This window comes from Mauremys mutica, chromosome 1, assembly GCF_020497125.1.
Source record: "Mauremys mutica isolate MM-2020 ecotype Southern chromosome 1, ASM2049712v1, whole genome shotgun sequence".
NCBI classification, from domain to species: Eukaryota; Metazoa; Chordata; order Testudines; family Geoemydidae; genus Mauremys; species Mauremys mutica.
This window is the reverse complement of record NC_059072.1, coordinates 202052088-202072725: the sequence shown is the minus strand read 5'-3', so window position 1 is coordinate 202072725 and position 20638 is coordinate 202052088. Positions and strand designations below refer to the sequence as shown.

Genomic DNA, 20638 nt, shown 5'->3' with positions numbered 1-20638 from the left:
TACAACTGAGGCCAAGGCATAGGATAAGAGAAGTAAGGTCTTGCCCACAGGGGAACAAAGTAGGGAAACTGAGGCTGGTGCTTGTGAGCCGTGTCCTGAGGTATAAATGGTTCCGGTGGAGGAGGAGAGGCAGGTGGGGAGAACTCTGCCTGCTGCTGCATATTGGGCTCGCTGTCAGTGAAGGTAGCCAGGTCAGGTGGGGAGAGCAGCTGGTCAAACAGCGAACGCTGTGTGTCTAGAAGCGGAGAGTCAGGCTCAGGGCCCACTGAGATGTTGTCCTGATTTAAGAATTGCTGCTGTACCCTGGGCTGTGATCCTGCTGAGCGGGATATGTGATCAGAAGCATGTATTGACTTCTGCTTTGCTTTTGTGGGTGCCATGGGCCGTTTGTAGGTGCCCTGTGGGAGGTCCACGCCTGCTGCTGGAGCGATAGACAGTCTTGGCGCCGACATTCTTGTTAGCACCGGGTCTATTTTTGGTGCCAAGGGGACTGGTGCCGAGGAGACCTTCCAGCTACGGGAAGCAGGGTCCATGCCGCTGCGCTCCGCGGGAGCCGTGGCTGAGGTGCTGGGAAGGTCGGAGGCACCTGCCTTTGGCGTTGTCAGCACTGAGGGTAAGGATCTCGCAGGAGACCCTTTACCCTTTTGAAAGTCTCTGCATGGAAACAACTGGGCTTCCTGCCTCTTCGCCTGAGAGGGTGAAGCCGTGCTCCCAACTGGTTCCGACCTGGCTGGGGAGTGTGAGGGAAAGGGTTTTCTATTGCCCATCTCTCTAGGCAGCTGTAGGGATTTCTCCATCAGGAGCATTTTCAGCCGTAGGTCTCTGTCATGATGAGCCCTGGTTTTCAGGCTGGTACAATGGACACACTTGGCAGGGACACGTGTCTCGCTGAGGCACTTCACACAGCACGCATGTCCATTGGACCGTGGCATAAGCTCCTGACAGGAGTCACATTTCTTAAATCCTGAAGACCCTGGCATTATTGCACTAGGAATGCCTGGGTGGAGTGTCTCAATGGGAGACAAACTTGAGGAAAAGAAATAAAAAAAAACAACCAACCAACCAACAGCAACAACCCCCCCCAAAACTAGTTAACTATTCTAAATGAAGGGAAATAACTGGGATGTTTCTAACTATTTCTATGTCTTTGTACTCATTTCCTTCAGTGACCAGGGAAGAGGATCAGCACTGCCCCGAGTCCCAGCTGAGGATGGTTGAGAAGGAACTGAGGGGGGATGCAGGACACGTGCACTCAGGCAGACTCTAACAATGCCGTGAGACAGCAGCTGAGCGCGTGCATCCTGACCAGGCACTGCTACTGAAGATCTCCGATCAACGGCACCAGGACACACTGTCATCTGGAGTGGAGCACCCACAGGGACAGCACTTGAACTATAGATTTAATGTTTATAATATGGTCATTGTAAAAGGAAGGACCCTGACCAGCTGGTGAAGGTTCCGACGGTACCAACATTTAGTACAACCATGTAAATTGAGACTAAATTATTACAAAGAGTAAAAATAATAAAGTTCAAGGAGTAGGGTTACACTAGATGCTTTCTATAAGCAGGCAGGTATTTGGTTAGTGTGGAAAGCTATCTCACAGCTGGTTGCATGAAGCACAATGTTCAGAAGTGGAAATTAGAGATTGAGATTAAGATCACAACAGGCTTGATTTCATTATGTAACATGAAGATTATTGCTTATACTTTTATCCAGGATTTGCTTGGGTGTCTTCAGGGGTGGCTCTAGCTTTTTTGCTGCCCCAAGCATGTCAGGCAGGCAGCCTTCGGCGGTGTGCCTGCGGGAGGCCCCCGGTCCCGTGGATTCGGTGGCTTGCCTACGGGAGGTCCGCCAGTTCCACGGCCTTGGCGTACCCGCTGCCGAATTGCTGCCGAATCTGCAGGACCAGCGGACCTCCCGCAGGCAAGCCGCCGAAGGCTGCTTGACTGCCGCCCTCGCAGGGACTGGCAGGGCGCCCCCCGTGGCTTGCCGCCCCAGGCACGCGCTTGGAGTGCTGGTGCCTGGAGCTGCTGCTGGTTGTCTTGTTCCCACTAGCATAGATCCATCCCACTCTCAGCTGTAGGTTCACTCCACAGAATCTTGAACATGAAGTAGCAGCTGAGACCAGCAGCAAGGAGTGATGCAGGAGCCACTTTGCTTGTTTATTCAGCAATAGTCTGTGTCCATGCTGCTTTATCTTGTCCTCAGTAACCAGTTAGCCTAGACGACAAATCTCTTGCCTGGACACGTCAGCCCAGGTAACTCATCTGTAGCCACCAACTTCAGACAATACTTGATTGATTACAATACGATTCCCCTGGTGGTGGGGGTGGGAAGTCTCCAGTTTGTTTTGTGAAAAGGTTTTCTGCTAGCAAAAGACATCACCACCACATTTTACATTTGTTAAACATCCCTGAAAAGTAATCCCACAGAGAATTCATATTTGCTACAAAAACTATTCACCACTGGAACTTTTGCATGGTTCTAGTTTTAAGCTTTTACCATACATCTTTACCATTCCAAGTACTAGAACCTAAAAATCAGGACTCACACATGCACTCACCTGAACAATATTGCCTAACTGGTCAGATGTGTTATGGGGATTGCCAACTCCCATCATGATACTGGCTGCTGCTGGAGGTAGTATACTGGATTGATGGACTAGTGACGGCAATTCATGGGATCTTATTTTATCCAAATTCCTATCTTATAAACCTGTGAAAAGGCAAAAGTGATCTTAAAAACATCTAACAGCTTTGCCTGCTACTTCTCCTCTCTTTTCCTGCTATGTTGGCTCAAGGCAACTCCCACTGAAAGCAATGGGAGTGTTACCATTGACTGTAATGGGAGTTGGATCAGACTTCAAATGACTGTTAATACAGCATCACTCCAGTCTGTAGTGTATCCGAAAGCTTGTCACAGCTTTCTGACCATACAATTCTCTTTAATCTGGGCTGCACACACTTTTCCTGCATGTTCTTTGAAGTTGGGGGTGGTTTGGGGAGAAGTTGGCTTTACAGAAAAGTCACTGTTTCAGACATTCTGATCAGAGCCAAGTTTTTCAAAACGTTGATACTTTGCTCCTATCAGGAAGGAATTTTTTCTCTTTAAAATGACAGATTTCTCATAAAGCCTGGCTCCCACCCCCAAGCTGCCGCTATGATGAAAGCTGCAGCAGGCTTTGGAGAGTTACCTTATTCTACAACTGCCATTTAGGGGAAAATCCCTGAATACAGCCTGTAGCTCAAATAAATGAGCTGTGAGTTCTGGGAAATAGACTTGGGACTGAGAAACAAAGTCTTCCAACTTGCAGCAGCCATGATGGAGCCACTGCACAGCTGCTTCTGTAGATACTTCAACAAGAAATTAACCAAGACTGACAATTTGACTCCCCCCACGCCTTTCCATAAGGCATCAAGAGTCAGGCAGATTGACCCCTCCCACAGAAGAGTTTTGACAGCTGACAGGAGGCAGCAGAAAACTGACATTCACCTCCCTGTGTTTTCTAAACTGCACACCATAAAAAAAGGATTTGGGGCACACAGAACTGGCTTGAGAGGGTCACCCTACATTTACTTACCAGGGGACCCAGTGGCAAGGACATAGCTAGTCTCTGAGACACTGAATGGAAGGCTCCTCCACACCACTCTCTTGGTCCCTATTCTTCCTCCTTCCCCCTCACCCAGCAGCACAATGTTCCCTCAAGAGCAGCACTGCTACTGACCAAGACTCAGCAGAAGCCACAGGAGGGAGGGGGCGGGGGCTCGGCCAGAATTAATGTTACAGAAGCCCAGCAGCCGCTCTGCTCCACTCCCTCCACAAGGAGACAGTGCTGCAAGAGCAATGTTTCCTGCCTCCAAGTGGGAAGGTGTTACACCCATATAGAGAGCTGGAGCAAAAGCTGGGAGGAAGGGGGATGGAATGCAGAAAACTTCCAAGTCATTTTTGTTCAGCAGGTTCAGAAGAACCATTTTTCATCTACCCAATTGGTGGAAGTGTGGATGGAAAGGGTTAGTTTTCAAAATGTTTCTACATTCCTCCTGCTGAAGAAAGGGGGAGAAGAAGAAAATAAATTGGCTGAAGTCTTCCCCTTCCCTCATTTGTTACAAAAACCTGCATTTTAAGATAAATCCAGCATTGTTGTAGCCATTTAGGTCCAAGGAAATTAGAGAGAGTCAGGGTGTGTGACATTGGTCCAGTAAAATATATTACCCCACCCACCTTTTGTCTCTGAATTTTTTTTTAAATTAAAAATGTGGAGTGTTTTGACCAACCCCTTGTCATGTAGGATTTCAACCCCCCTACACATGTGGATATAACAAGCCAGCTCAGAAGTCAAAGACAACTTGGGTCAACCAATTGTTGTAGTAATGTTATAAAATACACTAAAATTCTTAACCCTTTATTGTATTGTTTTAGTAACAATTCACCACACATACAATACAGGGTTCCAAACCATACCCCAGAAAATTGTTCATCACTGATAATGCTGTTGAACAAGTCAACAATACACTAAGGAATTTGTATTATAGGAAAAGAAAAGAGCATTTTAACATGTTATTAAATGAATAAACCTATTTTTTTACATTTAAGAATAAGACAAAAAGGGATATTTTTTCTATATCCCTAAAGTCTTTCCTTTTATTTAATTGCAAGTCCTTGGCTTTATTAGTGACTTATTCAACAGCTGCTTACAGAGAAAGTTTTTTTTATTTGCCAGTATGCTTGGAGCATGAAGGGAAGGAAAGAACTGGAAGAGGATTTAACTTCAAGCAATTTTCACTTGAAACAATTGACAATGGCCAAGACTATTCTGCTGGGGTAAATCAGCATAGCTCTACTGAAGTCAACACAGCAATGCTCATTTACGCAAGCTGAAGATCTAGCCCAGTATAACTTGTGATTTGAACTTCAGTGAGTTCAGCTGCTTTACAACTGGGCACAGTTTAAGATTTCTACATTCAATTTCATATACACAAGCTGGAGATAAGCCCCAGGTGAAAAACCCTGAAATGAATACAGACTTTCAGATATTCCTGAATTAATGGAAGCCATGGTTAACAATAAGAAGTTACGGCAATATGCAAAGCATCCTATGGACACATTCTCCATATTCAAGAAAATGAAACATTTGTACCATAATCAGGACCATAAGCACACAAGGGACAAGAGGTAGAGAGACGAATAAGACAGAGAACAGAAGGAGATTTGGTCATGTAGTATTAGTAAATCATTCGCCATATTGACCTGAGATCGTATTCATTTATTTTAAGCAAATGGATCCAGATTGGTGGGCAAAACAAAAACTGCATCTGGCAAAAAATTAAAATTAAAGAGAGCAACACTTAGCAAGTAGCCAAGCACATTAGTTGAGGCTGTGTTACCCCATTGGGATGGGGTCTGCTCCATATCCCACCTCTTCACTACTGGTGGTCTTCAGTATGCTGTGCTAGTGTTTCTTCCATTTTCTTGTAAGGATATTTTTCAGAGCAGCTGGTTTCCATGCATATCCCCTTCACTCTACTGATACAACACACTGCACTGTATTGTACTTTGGATCGAATAGGGAAAGATCTTTTTCAGGCTGCATACCTATGGTGCATATTAAGGACTGGTGAACCCACTCAGAAAAACGTCCCCTCTGTTTTTTTGTCCATGTAGACCAGAACCCATACTGAACCTTTGAGAAGGTTCTTGTACTTGGTTCACTTTGTTAGTTGACTTATTTTCCTGTGGTTCTGCAATGCCAGAGTCCAAAACGAAGATTGCTAAAGCTCTTTCTAGCCAACCCAGCAGAAAGAAGAACCAGTCGTCTCACAACAAAGCCTCTTCTAACAACAGCTCTAATCAAAGATTCAGATCTAAAGGTGTGTATAAAGTTTGCAGGTGTATGTAAGCTTTGGGTTTGCTTCAGAGAAACACGTTTTTGAGCTTCACCCACTGCTAGTGCACCTGTTCCTGTGCCGCCACTCCCCAAGAGCTTTGCCAAAAGATCTTAATTGAGGCATCTGATGAAAAGTGGAATGTTACATGGTCGTGGTGGGGGAAGTGAGTTGGTAAAGTGACAGATTTCAACCCAAGGTCAATTCATGACAAGTCAGTTGTGCTTGGAGCTGGAATTTAGTCATCCTCAACATCTGAGCAGTTGCAAGTGCTTTGGAGGATAGGATTAAAATTCAAAATGGTCTGGACAAACTGGAGAAATGGTCTGAAGTAAATAGGATGAAATTCAATAAGGACAAATGCAAAGCACTCCCCTTAGGAAGGACCAATCAGTTGCACACAAACAAAATGGGAAATGACTGCCGAGGACAGAGTACTACAGAAAGGGATCTGGGGGTCATAGTGGATCAGAAGCAAAATAAGTGTCAACAGTGTAACGCTGTTGCAAAAAAAGCAAACATCATTCTGGAATATATTAGCAGGAGTATTGTAAGTGAGACATGAGAAGTAATTCTTCCGCTCTACTCTGTGCTGATTAGGCCTCAGCTGGAGTATTGTGTCCAGTTCTGGGCACCGCATTTCAGGAAAGATGTGGACAAATTGGAGAAAGTCCAGAGAAGAGCAACAAAAAATGATTAAAAGTCTAGAAAACATGACCTATGAGGAAAGATTGAAAAAACTGGGTTTGTTTAGTCTGGAGAAGAGAAGACTGAGAGGGGACATGATAACAAGTACATAAAAGGTTGTTACAAGGAGGAGGGTGAAAAATTGTTCTTCTTAACCTCTGAGGATAGGACAAGAAGCAATGGGCTTAAAATTGCAGCAAGAGTGGTTTAGGTTGGACTATTAAGAAAAACTTCCTAACTCTCAGAGTGATTAAGAACTGGAATAAATTGTTTAGGGAGGTTATGGAATCTCCATCATTGGGGATTTTTAAGAGCAGGTTGGACAAACACCTGTCAGGGATGGTCTAGATAATACTTAGTCCTGCCTTGAGTGCAGGGGACTGGACTACATGACCTCTTGAGGTCCCTTCCAGTTCTAGGATTCTATCTCAGAACAGATGAAAGTTTTCCCTGGTTCACATAAACATCAGTTCTCTCATCTGATGGATAGATCTTGCTCACTTCTGTCTTGCTTCTCTCCTAGACCTCAATAATTAACTGTGACCATAAGTGTATTGTAAGCATCCTGTACCTACTTCAGGGACAAGCAAAGACAATGCCCATTCCTTAAAAGTTTATAATCTAATGTAGATTTCCATGCCTGGGTCTACGAGAAGCCATGACAAGGCTAGGGATGACAATACTGGAGGGAGAAAGAAGGCAGGACTAGGTTTTCTTGGTAATAACACAGTTAACTGTTGCTTGTGATGCACACATCTTAAGGGTTTTATAATTCTAAAAGAAAAATGTACTGTTTTTATAAGAGGAAGACTAGGGTTTGTAGGCCTCACAAAAGAAATGAGTTTTAAGGAGATACTCAATAAATTATTGTCTGAACAGGATATGGGGCATTGGGGAAAAATAAACTGTACATCTTCAGAGGTGGTTGATCTTATTTCTTGGCTCCTTCCTCCAGCACTAAACTTTTCAATTTTGCATCAACAGAATTATAGATGTTAGAGACTGAAGGGACTGGTTAGGTCATCCTCTGCCAATCCAGAATTGTTCTCTACAGTGTCCTAGCTAGTGCTCTGTCCAGTCCACTATTCAATGAGTCAAGCAATGGGACTTCCAGCACTACCTTTGGGACACTATTCCACAGTCCAATAAGACCATAGTTAGGACAGTTTTCCTAATATATGATGTAATGATGAGATCAAGAGGGTGGAGACCAGACTCTTCCTAATAAAAGCTGTTTTCCCTTCTGTATTTTGCCTCTTTACTGTTCACTGTAAAGCAGATTAAGGAACATAAATTAGCGTGCATCCTTTGAGCGCTAAGTATTTTCTACAGATCATTAAAAAAAGGAAACTGTCCAGACAGCTGACTGATTTATTAAAAGCTAAGTTTTAGAGAGGTTTGGAGTAAAGTTTTGGATGTACCCACACCATTTGGAGGAGGACTAAAACCTCAGTATTTTCTCCTACTTCAGGGCCTACCATGGTTTGTTGAATCTGGATTCTTTACACACACACACACACACACACAAACCTGCCCAGGTTAGTCGTGTTCTTAGCAAGATACGATCCCTTGGAACAGTATATAATGAACACATTTTTCCAGGTTGCCAAGAGGTGGGCATGTAGTACCAGGGGGATTAAAAAAAATTAGGAATGTCACAGCAAGACACTATGCAATTGAGATGGGCCCAAAAAGCACTGAATTAGAAAAGCTCCTAATGCTGTAGGTGTGTGTGGTAGGGTCGGGGGCGGGGGGGAGAGAAGAAGACGGTGGACAGGCAGGAGGAAATTCTGAACCCATAGCTGGCTCCTCTTTTTTAAAAGTGGCATGAACCAAAAATACCAGGCCCAGGCACCCTTGAACTTCAGTGTACATGTGCAAAAAAGATCAAAACTTCAAAAAAATGGCTCTCAGAGAGCAGGGTGTTAGAGGCACTTTAGATTTTTATTTTGCACATGCCACCAACACCAAAGATATTTTAATATTCTCCTAAAATGAAGGAGACTGGATAAGTTCATGAGAGGGCCTGTAAGTTAATACTACAAAAGAACAGCATGCATAACGGGAATGTGTTGCTGGTTCAGGCAAACTGCATCAGGAACTTCAAGGATTTCCTCAACAGTGTGCGCATATTCTTTAAAGGTCAGTGCATATCAATGACATTCACTGCATAGAAGGTCATCACTGAATGTTCACTCCCTGTTCTCAGGTCCTGCTGGATTCCAAGAGTAGAATACATGCAATAGCTTCTGAAATTCCCTTCAGTCTTCTGAGAACTCTACAGTGACGCAGTTACCTGATTTGGTTTCAGCTCTTCTCAACGTGATTAGTTCTGCAGCCCAAAAGGAAGACCTTTGACAGTTCCCCCAGACTTTAGGGAAGCATGCAAAGAGGGAACATTGGTGTGGGAAAGGCAGGGAGGCAAGATCATGAGGATCTCTTACAAAATGATCCACAGAAGGAAAATATAGGGACAGGACTTAACTAACAGATCATACTGACATCTAGTGGATACTTACAGAACTACTTGATTGTAACCAAGTTGCAAGCAACAAAACAATGTAAAAGGATATCTAAAAATGTTTCACCATAGCCTTGTTTCCTATTCCGATTACAGCCAAAGGCACAAAATTTGGTTTTCAGAGCACATGTTTAACACTGAGTGAATTTAGGCTTCATTATCTCCTTTTATAGGTTCATCCCCAGGAGACAACTGAGGGTCCTGTTACTGGTTCACTTTGTTCCATGAAAGGGTGGGGCTTGTTTAAACTACTCATTGTTTACTCAACTCTACTCTTCAAAATCTGATAATTGATAAGTTTTTATCATCATAATAATTCAGACATAGATCTCAACGTGCTTCACACAGGAAGGAAGTATTCCCATTGTACAGATGTGGAAGCAGAGGCATACAGTGCTGAAGCAACTTGCCTGAAGTCACCCAGCAGACCAGTGGCAGAGGCAGAAATAGTTTGGGTGGGAGTGGATTGCGATTGGATATGGAGCCTTTTCCATCTCTAGGAGACCGGTTCAAATTCAGGTCAGACTTGCATTGGTCATAAATGTTCACAACACTTGGGGATTCCAAGAGTCCTCTCCTACAATCTGGGTCACACTGGCCCCCTCCCATGGAAAGGCTTGGTAGCACATGTGGGAGAAGAGGAACTCTTTATGGAGAACTCCTTGGAGATTACAGCTGCATGGTTCCACTAAAGAGAAAGAGGGTTTAACCAACCATATAAGAGTTAGCAGCACACACTGCAAGCTAGGAGGATTCTTAGGAGTCCAGGATTATCTATGTGAAGCTCTGTGCCTCACTAGTTAGGGGCCTTCCTCCCCAGCTATGACCAGTGCTTGGGCCTCCAGGGAAGATGGAGGGGCTACATAGAAAAGATCACATATCCCAAGTTGTATTATCTTTTCTTGCAGACTCTCCATGGGATCAGAAGAAGGAAAGAGGTACTCCTCCCCAGATTTAGCTGCTTCCACCTCCTCCCCTGTACAAATCCCAGCTCCCCAACAAGTTTTGAGTGGAGGGAGTGAGGAAACAGTGCCCTGACGATTCCACACTTCTGCCTGAAATGGGGAAGGAATATGGACAGGGGCAAATAGATCCTATCATGTTGAATTTTAGCAGTCACATTGAAAGGAAAGTTAATTAAGACAACAGCCCATCTGTGATGGAGTTCACCTCCTCTCTGGATACCATTAAATCATCCTCTCAGGGATTACTTACCTCTGGTGCTCATCAAAATACTTCACTAAAGCTTTTGAATGGATGAGACTGTGCTGAAGAGTAGATATTTTCAAGATGTTTCCCAGTGGGGAAACCCCAGTGGGATCTTCTCCACAAGAGCTCTCAATCCTGCCTGTCAGGTTACACAAGATAAACACTTTGCTTGAATATATTCTCAGGAAGAAAGGTTTCCAGAATATATTCTTAATGCAAGTTCTCTTGCCCAGTGAGGCCTGCCTCCCTCAAGGGTTAGGAGAAAGCAGCAGACACTCTGGCTACAAGAGATGCTATCTCAGGCAAAGAGGGAAAAGATTGTGGGAGTCTCTTGTTACATTATTGGCATCACAGTCAAACATTCTTGCCCATCCCCAACTCATCTCACCTTGCTTACTATAACCTCTTCCTTTCTGGCTTTGTCAACACCTGTGTTACTCTCCTCAAATCACCACAACTTTATCACCACCTTACCCCACTGAACAGCTATATTGGCCACACTTTTGCACACTGCCTCATCCCCACACATCAAATTTAAGCTTCCTGGGCCAGTTACTCAGCTGGGTAAATAGGCAAAGCTCAATTTAAGGAAAGAAGTCACACCATTTTACAGGAGCGGAGGATCTGCCCCTTAATTTCACCTTCAAAGTTTTCTGAAACTCTGCCTATTGCCAGCTGTAGGCCTTGTCCTCTGTTCTGTCATCCAGTGATTTCTAGTAGCATAAGCTTAATGTCTAATCCTCTTCCTTGACACTCTATTTAACACAGTGGGTCAGCTCCTCAACTGGTGTCAATGGAGCTATGCTGATTTTTACATCACAAGAGATATGCCATTTTATAGCAGCTGACTCACGGTGTCTATCCTCCTACACTGTGTACCATTGACCTCTACTACTCAGAACATCTTACCCGTTAGCACCCAGAGCTCACCAGAAGTTATCCTTACGACTACTTTTCAGGGATCTATGGGATTGGTGCTATGCCCCAGCTTTTATACAGTTTCTTGGAGGAAGCCCTTCAGTGTGGCTGATGTCCAAGGAGTCCCTTCTTCCTTCAGGAGCCTCACTGTCTCTGAGATCTCTGCCTAGCTAGTCCAACTGAGACAGACAAGTAGAGATTTGTATGCTCTGCCAGTACTAATGTACCCCAGCAAGTATTTGCAGTGACACCAAATAGCCTTTTCAAAACAGAGGAAGATGTATTAGTCAACTGGAACAGAGCATTGGAAGACCTTAGGTTAATAGAGAAATAAAGGTTAACACACAGACCATTCTGGCCAAGCCAGCACAATTTGCTAGCCAAGCTGTAGTGAACGCCATTTCTAACTTTGTTGTTGTTATTATTAATTATTATTATCAATATTATTATTTGTTAAATTTGTTAGTCTCTAAGGTGCCACAAGTACTCCTCATCATTTTTATTTCTAACTCTGTCTCTATAACCTCCTTAGTCAGTCCCAGGAGGGAGCAGCCAGCCTTCTCAAGAACTAGAAGCCCACACTTTATCCTCTGTCAGTCATGTCACAGTCCTATGTTCTCAAGCTAGGATCTCTGCTCAGCCTCCCAGTAAGGGGCGGGGAGGTGGGGGGTGGTAGCAGGGTGGTTACCTGCTCTAGCCCTGACAGGGTAGATACCAGCCCTGGGAGAGGGCTAGGAGTAAAGGCCCAAGCTGATTGGGGAAGTTGCTACACCTGGGCCACATGCCCCACTCAGGGCAGCTGGGAAGGGCCGCCCAGAGAATTCAGGGGGCCTGGGGCGAAGAAATTTTGGGGGCCCCCTCTTCTATAAAAAAATTGCAATACTATATTCTCCTGGGGGCCCTTGCGGGGCCCAAGGCAAATTGCCCCACTTGCTCCCCTCCACAGGCACCCCTGGGAAAAATAAACCTTCCGCATTTCGGCACAAACCCAGTTTTGAGAAAACTTCTTTACAAGGTATCACTGGTTCTCAGCATCAGCTAGTGCTAAAAGGCACTAAAGCTCATTAAAAGGGTTGGACAAATATTTTCCATCTAAACTTTTTCTGGATCGAAAACTAGGGGTTTTTAAAAAGCAGAAAAAAAATCACGGACAATGTCTGCTTTCCTTCAAAAATTTTTATGTTTTTTTAATTGAAAAGCTGAAATTAGTCTGCCAAAACCTGAATATGGTTTGAGGTTTCAGAAGTGTGTGGCCAAATATTTGCTGCTTGCTGTATTTGATTGTTTAAAGAAACAATAAAAAAATTCTGCTTAAAAAAAATCCAAAACTTTTGAAACACCTAAGCTTGTAACCAAACACCTGAGCCCATCCAGGCAGAGATTTTTCCAGGTTTCTGATACTCTGCTGGCTTCCTTGACTCATATCTGTCTCCATAACTTTGGGTTCATTTAGGTTAGAACATAAGAACAGCCATACTGGGTCAAACCAAAGGCCATCCTGCCCAGTATCCTGTCTACTGACAATGGCCAATGCCAAGTGCCCCAGAGGGAGTGAACCTATCAGGTAATGATCAAGTGATCTCGCTCCTGCCATCCACCTCCACTCTCTGAGAAACAGAGGCTAGGGACACCATTCCTGACCCATCCTGGCTAATAGCCATTAATGGACTTAATCTCCATGCATTTATCTGTTTCCTAGAGACTGGCTCCATGTGGTCCCTCACAAACTGGAGACGGTTACTGTGGGTTTTTCTTTACTATAGCTTATGTACATACTCCATGAACTGAGCATTTGAGCTTGTTCCAGATTCTGGAACGAGCCTATGTTGTCAAAACTGAAATGCTCAAAATAGCACATGCATGTGAATGGACACAGGGTGCTAAAATTAAATTAATCCAGGGGTTCTCAAACTGGAGGTCAGGACCTCTCAGGGGGTCACGAGGTTATTACTGGGGGTCATGAGCTGTCAGCCTCCACCTCAAACCCCACTTTGCCTCCAGCATTTATAATAGTGTTAAATATATAAAAAAGTTTTCAATTTATAAAGGGGGGGGGGTCGCATCAGAGGTTTGCTATGTGAAAGGGTCACCAGGACAAAAGTTTGAGAACCACTGAATTAACCCCTCTGAAGCCTCAGGGAATGCAAGGGAGGGGGGTCTTCCTTGGTAGGGTTGGGAAGGATATTGCTCTTCTCATGTGATCCTTCCCCCCAGTGGCTAATTTTAAATGAAGCTACCCTCCCCTGACATGAATCTCCCTATGGCACTGAAATTACATGTAGACTATAATTTGGCATTTGAGAAGTGAAAGGGATGGTAGCTCTAATGGAAAAGCTAACAGCTTGGCTCTTCTGCAAGCCTCAAACTGCTGAATGAGCTTTAGGGTAGGGAAGGCTGTGCCTCCCAAACAGCCTGGCCCTGCCCCCTATCCGACCCGCACCCACTTCCTGCCCCCGACTGCCCCCCTCAGAATCCCTGACCCATCCTGCTCCTTGTCCCCTCACCGTCCCCCAGAGATCCCACCCACCACCCTGGGACCCCACCCCTGCTCCCCTGTCTGCCCCAACCCCTAGCCACACACCCCCCCCCCGAGTCCTGACAGACCCCCCCTGGAATGCCCACAATCCAGCCCCCCCATTCCCTGCCCCCTGACTGCCCCCCCAACCTCTGCCCCCTCCCTGTGCCCTGACTGTCCCCAGGACTCCCTGCCCCTTAGCCAACCCCACCTCTTACCCTCGGCTCCCTCCTCACCCAGAGCCTCAGCGCATCGCTGAACAGCTGCAGCGTGTCTCCGGCGGGGCCTGAGCTCCGTCCCGCTCCGAGCCACGTGGGGAGGGGCTGTGAGCTCCACGCCGAGCGGAGGGAGCTGAGCTCAGCCTGGAGCTCGCAGCCCCGCCCCCTCACCACGCGGCTCTGAGCGGGGCGGGGTTCAGGGGCCCCGCCGAAGACACACCGCTTGATGTGCTAAGGCTCCAGGAGAGGGGCGGAGGCGGGAGCCTCAGCTGTTCTCTTGGGCGCCCCTGCGGAGCCCAGGGCCCGGGGCAAATTGCCCCCTTTGCCCCCCTCTCCGGGCGGCCCTGCAGCTGGGCCTTATAAGGCGGCCAGGGTAGCCAGAAGCTGAGTAGAGTAGAGTAGAGTTTCTCTTCTAGGTGGGGAGGGATACTGGCTTAGCTGCAGGGGAGTGAGCAGGTACCTAGGAGTGAAGCAGGGCTGGGGAAGAGTCAGAGGTGCAGGGGAGCTCCAGGCTAGTGACTCTCCAGGCTGCAGGGCCTGGTCCCAGGCCCATAGAGGTACTGAGTGGTACAAAGCAGCAGCAGGTCAAACCCCCTTGCCTGTGATGAGTGGCTTTTATACTGCAGTCTGCCCTAATGAGTGGGCTAGGTGAGGACTGGCAGTAGCCCAGACTGAGGTGAGTAGTGGGTAGGGGTTCCCTGGGGAAGGGAGACCCACAGAGAGTATTGGGGTATTGCCAGGGGGTAGCACCCCAGAGAAAATGGGCACTGGGGTTGGGGGGATACAGGGCCCAGTTGTGGCGGATCACCAGCCTGCAGAGGGTGCTCTGGGCTGGAAATTGAGCTAGTTCCCTGCTGGTCTCTCAGGAGGTGTGTCTGCACACTTACAGGGGGAACCTCCTTTCTCTTGGAGAAGGTTTCCTAGGAGTCAGTGTTTGGTCATTGGGGCTTTTCCATTGTCTCTTTGGGATTCTGCATTGATAGAGGTTGCTCTCAGCAGGGTCCAGCTGGTTCCTTAACAACCCTATTTATTGTGGCCCAGACAGCAAGGTGACACCCCCTCCTTATAGCCTGTGCTCTTCCCCCATCCCCAAGCATATTTAACACTTAACAGTGCAAAGTACAGAGGGAAACTGAGGCATACACAGCATTCAAAAAAAATATTATAGAAAATCCCCCCCCTTCCTCAAACTGCTACACTGATATTTTATAATTGGGTCTGGTCAAATCATCTTGGGGTGACTAGCTCAAATGCATTAAGGGTCACACTCTTAATAAGAGTGACAGTTGAGTTTCAATGGTGAAACTCATGATATGGCAACTATACAGCCAAGATGGATCCAAAAGAACAGACGTGTAGTACAACAGAGGGGAACACAGCTAGAGCAAAAGCACTTCAAAAGACATTTATTTAGGCCCCTGCACACATCCTCCTTGGGTGGAATTTCCACACAAACAAAAAAGAAGAAAGATACCACACAACCACTCAAGATTTACCCAGCTCCTCCCACTGAAAGCAGTAAGAGCGTGGGCTTGTCTACACTACTGCTTAAACTGATGTAACTTGCTTTGCTCAAGAGTGTGAAAAAGCCCCCCGCCCCGAGCCATGCAAGTTACAACAACCTAAGCAAGTGATACGAGTTACAGGTTACAGCAAACCTAAGCACTGTCCACACCAGGTAAATTGCCGAGCTATGCCCTGACCCACCGCGGACATTGTGTTTGACCCTAGAAGCATTTGGAGCTCAGCCAAGAATGCAAATGCTTTTCGGAGACTGCAAGAACTGTGGGATAGCTTGAGTCCTCCAGTCCATGAGCGTCCATTTGATTCTTTGGCTTTCCGTTACACTTGTCACGCAGCAGTGCGCTGAGTCCCTGCTATGGCGTCTGTCTGGAGATGTTTTAAAAATGATTTTGAATTTCGTCTTCTGTAACGGAGCGCTGATAGAACAGATTTGCCTGCCCTTACAGCAATCACATCCGCATGGTCCATGCTGGAGCTCTTTCTTTATTTTGATTTTTAACTGCCTCGCCACACGTGCTGATCGGAGCTCCACGCTGGGCAAACAGGAAATATTCAAAAGTTCGCAGGGCTTTTCCTGTCTACCTGGCCACTGCATCCAAGTTCAGATTGCTGTCCAGAGCGGTCAGTGGTGCACTGTGGGATACCACCCGGAGACCATTACCGTCGATCTGTGGCCACACTAACCCTAATCCGATATGGTAATACCGATACTAGCGCTACTCCTCTCATTAGGGAGGAGTACAGAAACCGGTTTAAAGAGCCCTTTATATCGATATAAAGGGCCTCTTAGTGTGGACGGGTGTGGCGTTAAATTGGTTTTACGCTCCTTAAACTGGTTTAAACACGTAGTGTAGACCAGGCTTCAGCTGCAGAATGCTACTCCCCCTACTGTCTGTAAATAGCAGTTGAATTTAGACAAGCAAGCACTAAGAGTAATGAAAGCTTGAAAGTGGAGGCATTTGGATAGTTAAGGTCAAAAGGGTACATCTTAGTTTTAGAAAGGCAGCAACAGCACTTCACAATTCAAACACCCAACAAAAACAAAATAATAATAATTAAAAAATCATGGGAGTTGTACAACTCCATTAAAGCTGAAATTAGTGACCACTCCTACATCGAGATGAAAGCCAGGCCATTGGAGACACTCAAATATGCTAAGTCTTGCTTTGCAGTATTACTGCATATCTGCACATTTACAGACCAATCTTTTCAGAGTACAACTTCAAATTGCATCATGCCAGAGCCTGGCCTGCCTACCAGGAGTTAGATGTGACCCTGCCTAGCTACTGGAGGGGTGCAGGGAATTTTAAACAGCATAAGCAATCACCATTTGAAAGCCCGAAGAGTAAGGAAAATAATCACATGTTCTTTCTCTTTACACTATAAACGTACATTGGTATAACTACATTGGTCAGTGGTGTGAAAAATCCACACCCCTGAGCAACATAGTTATTCCGATCTTAGCTCCTTGAATCAATAGTGCTATGTTGACGGGAGAGCTTCTCCTGCCGACATAGCTACTGCCTCTCAGGAAGGTGGATTCACTATGCTGACGGGAGAAGTTCTTCTGGCGACATAGTAGCATCTGCACTGTAGATCTGCCCAAAGTCATGTGTTTTTTTGCCAAGCCCCACTCCCTCCTGCCCATAAACAAGAAGCCAGTTTGTAATATAGCCCAAAGCCTACTGATCATCTGGAGAATTCCAAGAGTTCTGAAGGCAGGTGTTACAGCAGGGGTCGGCAACCTTTCAGAAGTGCTGTGCCGAGTCTTCATTTATTCACTCTAACTTAAGGTTTCGCGTGCCAGTAATACATTTAATGTTTTTAGAAGGTCTCTTTCTATAAGTCTATAATATATAACTAAACTATTGTTGTATGTAAAGTAAATAAGGTTTTTAAAATGTTTAAGAAGCTTCATTTAAAATTAAATTAAAATGCAGAGCCACCCGGACCGGTGGCCAGGACCCAGGCAGTGTGAGTGCCACTGAAAATCAGCTCACGTGCCGCCTTTGGCACATGTGCCATAGGTTGCCTACCCCTGTGTTACAGGTTCGGCACTTCTGGTGACTTCGGACTGAACTTCCCTTATGTCATTTTTTACTATTATCACTGTTTCGCTATGAGGGCAAGGTTCACCCTTCCCCAGGCAATGCTGAAGTGACTTGGCTTTGCACAGGGAATGCTGTGAGAATTGAAGGGGTGAAATTAATCCTCTTAACTCACAAGAAGGCTGCAGAACTGTAGCACAACCTTCCTGCAGTTGCTATGCTAGCCAGTGAACTGGAGTAGGGACTTCTGCCCCTCCAAACTCCCTGTGCAAGGATTTAGGCCACTGACCTGCATAAGTGAAGTGGTGATCCAGTAACTCAACCCCCCCATTCCATTTCTGGTGGTCTTTGCCACTTCAGTCTATTCAGACTTGGTACAGAATACCTCCTCCATGGTGTGTAGTGCTCAGCTCATGAACTGTATTCATGCAGCAATGCACCACCAAAGGACTGTAGTGTAGGGAGGCATGTACAGGCTCCCTCCAGTTGGAGGAATTCCATCCTTCCTGCCCAGATTAAATCCTAAATCACAATATGAGACACTGACTTTCTTAAACAAGCATAAGTGAAGTACTAGACAGCAATAGTGTATCAACGGATAGGCAAACGTTTTACATGATAAACGAAAGCAGTAAAGTTTCACACGACAGATGCTGGATGGAGAGTTAAGTTGGCCTCAATATTGACATTCTGTTTCCATACAAAGGACAAAAAGCATGTGATCTCTCTCAGAGTGATTTCACATTCAGGCACACAAGAAAGCACAAACATTAAGTCTCCATGAGAGAGTACAACACGTCTTTCATCTGACCAGGCTGCAGCCTCTTCTTTTGAAAAGAAACTCTTGAATTTTACACCTATGAAGTTCTTGATTCTTTGAAAGGGGCCGTACATAACAAACGAATCACAGCTGCGTACACCACAATATCATTGAAATAACATGTAGGTTCAACAATGTGGCGGCAGTTGCATCCTAAGATATTAGCTCATTCCTCACTTCATAGATATACCCTACATATTGCTTTCCCCATATATTAATACAGCAAAGTGAGCTTAAAGATACATTCTGCTGTTTTATAAAAGAAATTTGTTTTACTTACCAGTTATGATCCTTGTTGTCTCTTACAATCACAAAGATTGAGTGTCTTACTGATGTCACTTACTAGGAGGCTCTAGATGGGATCCAGTCACACAACGCAGCTTGCAGGGTCTGAAGCAGCACAGGCAATGCAGGTCCTTGGAAATGTAGGAGCTAATTTGTATTCCAGTTGCTCCAGAGTAGTCTTAGTCTATTTTTAAAAGCGAGAGTCTTGCTAGCTAGTCTTTACAACTCAGACAAGGCTATTTGGATTTTCCTCTCTTTAAAGGAGGTCAGATAAGCGTGGTAGAAGCCCGCCGTATGGTCTGGTTTAGCTGTTCACATCCCTGAAACACTCAAGAGATACTAAAATCAAAGACAAGTCTCAGCTGCTTCATGTTTCTCCACCAAGAATAAATAATAAACCTGATTCAAAAGGCCTCTTGAGCCATCAACATACCTAGAAAAGTCTTTTGACCTCACTGTAAAGAGACCAAATCACCCTTCACCAGAAGAAGGCACATCTGGGAGCACAGACAAGCTCTCAGTTTAAATATCAGTCTTTGTTTTCAAGAAGGAAAAAAAAAAAAGGCCAGTAACCAGCCCCTCACCTTATCCCCAGGTTCTCTCTTCAGAGGTTAAAAAAACAAACAAACAAAAACACATAAAACCTCTTTTTTTTTTTCACAGATGAAATAAAAGGTTACTTTTGCCCCTTCCTTGGTTATTTCCTGTGCTACTCACAACATACACAAAACCAGACTTCCTCTCACACAAAAAAATGGAAACCTGCCTTACCTTTTGCTTTATTTTCCTGATTAGCCACAGCTGGAGATTCTTCAGTCCAGTTTGGCAGCTTCTACAGGTGGGAGTCATTATCTTCTTTGGGTCTAGCTGCCATCATTAACCCTTTCCTGTCCTGGAGATGTGTGAGGCATACACTTTCCATTATAACAAGTTACTAACATTTGAATTGCACAGGTAGCTGCAGCCATTCATGGAGTTAGGAATGAGGTCTGTGCAAAATAGTCACAACAAAATGTGAGGTTTCTGCATTTTAATTTTGCAAAATTGGTTCAACTTCTTGAAGAAACTAAGAAATTTTTTACTTCAGTGGGACTGCTCATGTGTACGAAGTTAAGCGTGTATATGACTATCTGTAGGAGCTGGGCCTTAGGACACAGGTCTAGCAAGGCTTATGTTTGTGAGTAGCTTTACTCCTACAAGTAGTCCCAATGGAACTACTCACATGGTTAAAGTTACCTGTGGGCCTATATGAGTTTGCAAGATCAGGGCCTTACACAGAAGAATCAAATCTATTATACACTTTCATAGAATTCTTTTATTTCTGTCATTGTTATTGTTAGAAAAAAATCTTACCTCTGCATTTCTTGACTTTTATGGGCTTAAAATAATTTCAGCATAGTCTTTGTGATTTAATATATTTGCAGCTCCCATTGGGACCATTCTGAATTTGTCAAAAGATATGACATATAGATAATTAATTTGTGCTAAAGAAAAGGCAGGCCTTAAATCCCTTTCTGTTGGAAAGCAAACTGAAGTGTGTACTCACCGTGTTTTTTCTTGTACTCCTTCTGATAAGGAGGAAGGTGATTTGTAAAAGACCTCATTATATAGGAGTATCCATTTGTGGTGTTTGATGACATTAGTTCAAACCCAGCCTCCAGGTTTTAAACATTCCTGAGCAGGTTTTCTAATGAGCACTACTGTACTTCAACTTGCAAGTATATCCAAACTGTTAAGAGCTCCATGTAAATAACTGCACATGAGACTCCATTTGCAATGCACAACAAAGAAGTTTTCATTGGTCATACAAAAGCCAAGAACTACACCATGTATTCTTGACCACCAAATACTCGTACCTTCTCTATTAGCTATTTAATTTACATATATATAGGCATCTCTCCTAACACAAACTATTCCGTGCTCCTTTCATGTGGCTCAATATGGAAGCAACACAAACACCTAGGAATGACAGGTGGGATTTTTAAGGCATTCAGTAAACTCCCTATTG

At 44.9% G+C, this 20638-nt stretch overlaps 1 long non-coding RNA gene across 1 annotated transcript; it reads right to left on the bottom strand.

Moving 5' to 3' along the window:
* Positions 1 to 2572: 2572 nt before the first annotated feature.
* On the bottom strand, positions 2573 to 19360 carry LOC123350500. Its single transcript, XR_006573772.1, has 3 exons — positions 19215 to 19360; positions 18626 to 18950; positions 2573 to 2718 (listed from the first exon to the last, which is right to left on the bottom strand). It is a non-coding gene; the product is annotated as an uncharacterized LOC123350500 (long non-coding RNA).
* Positions 19361 to 20638: the final 1278 nt, after the last annotated feature.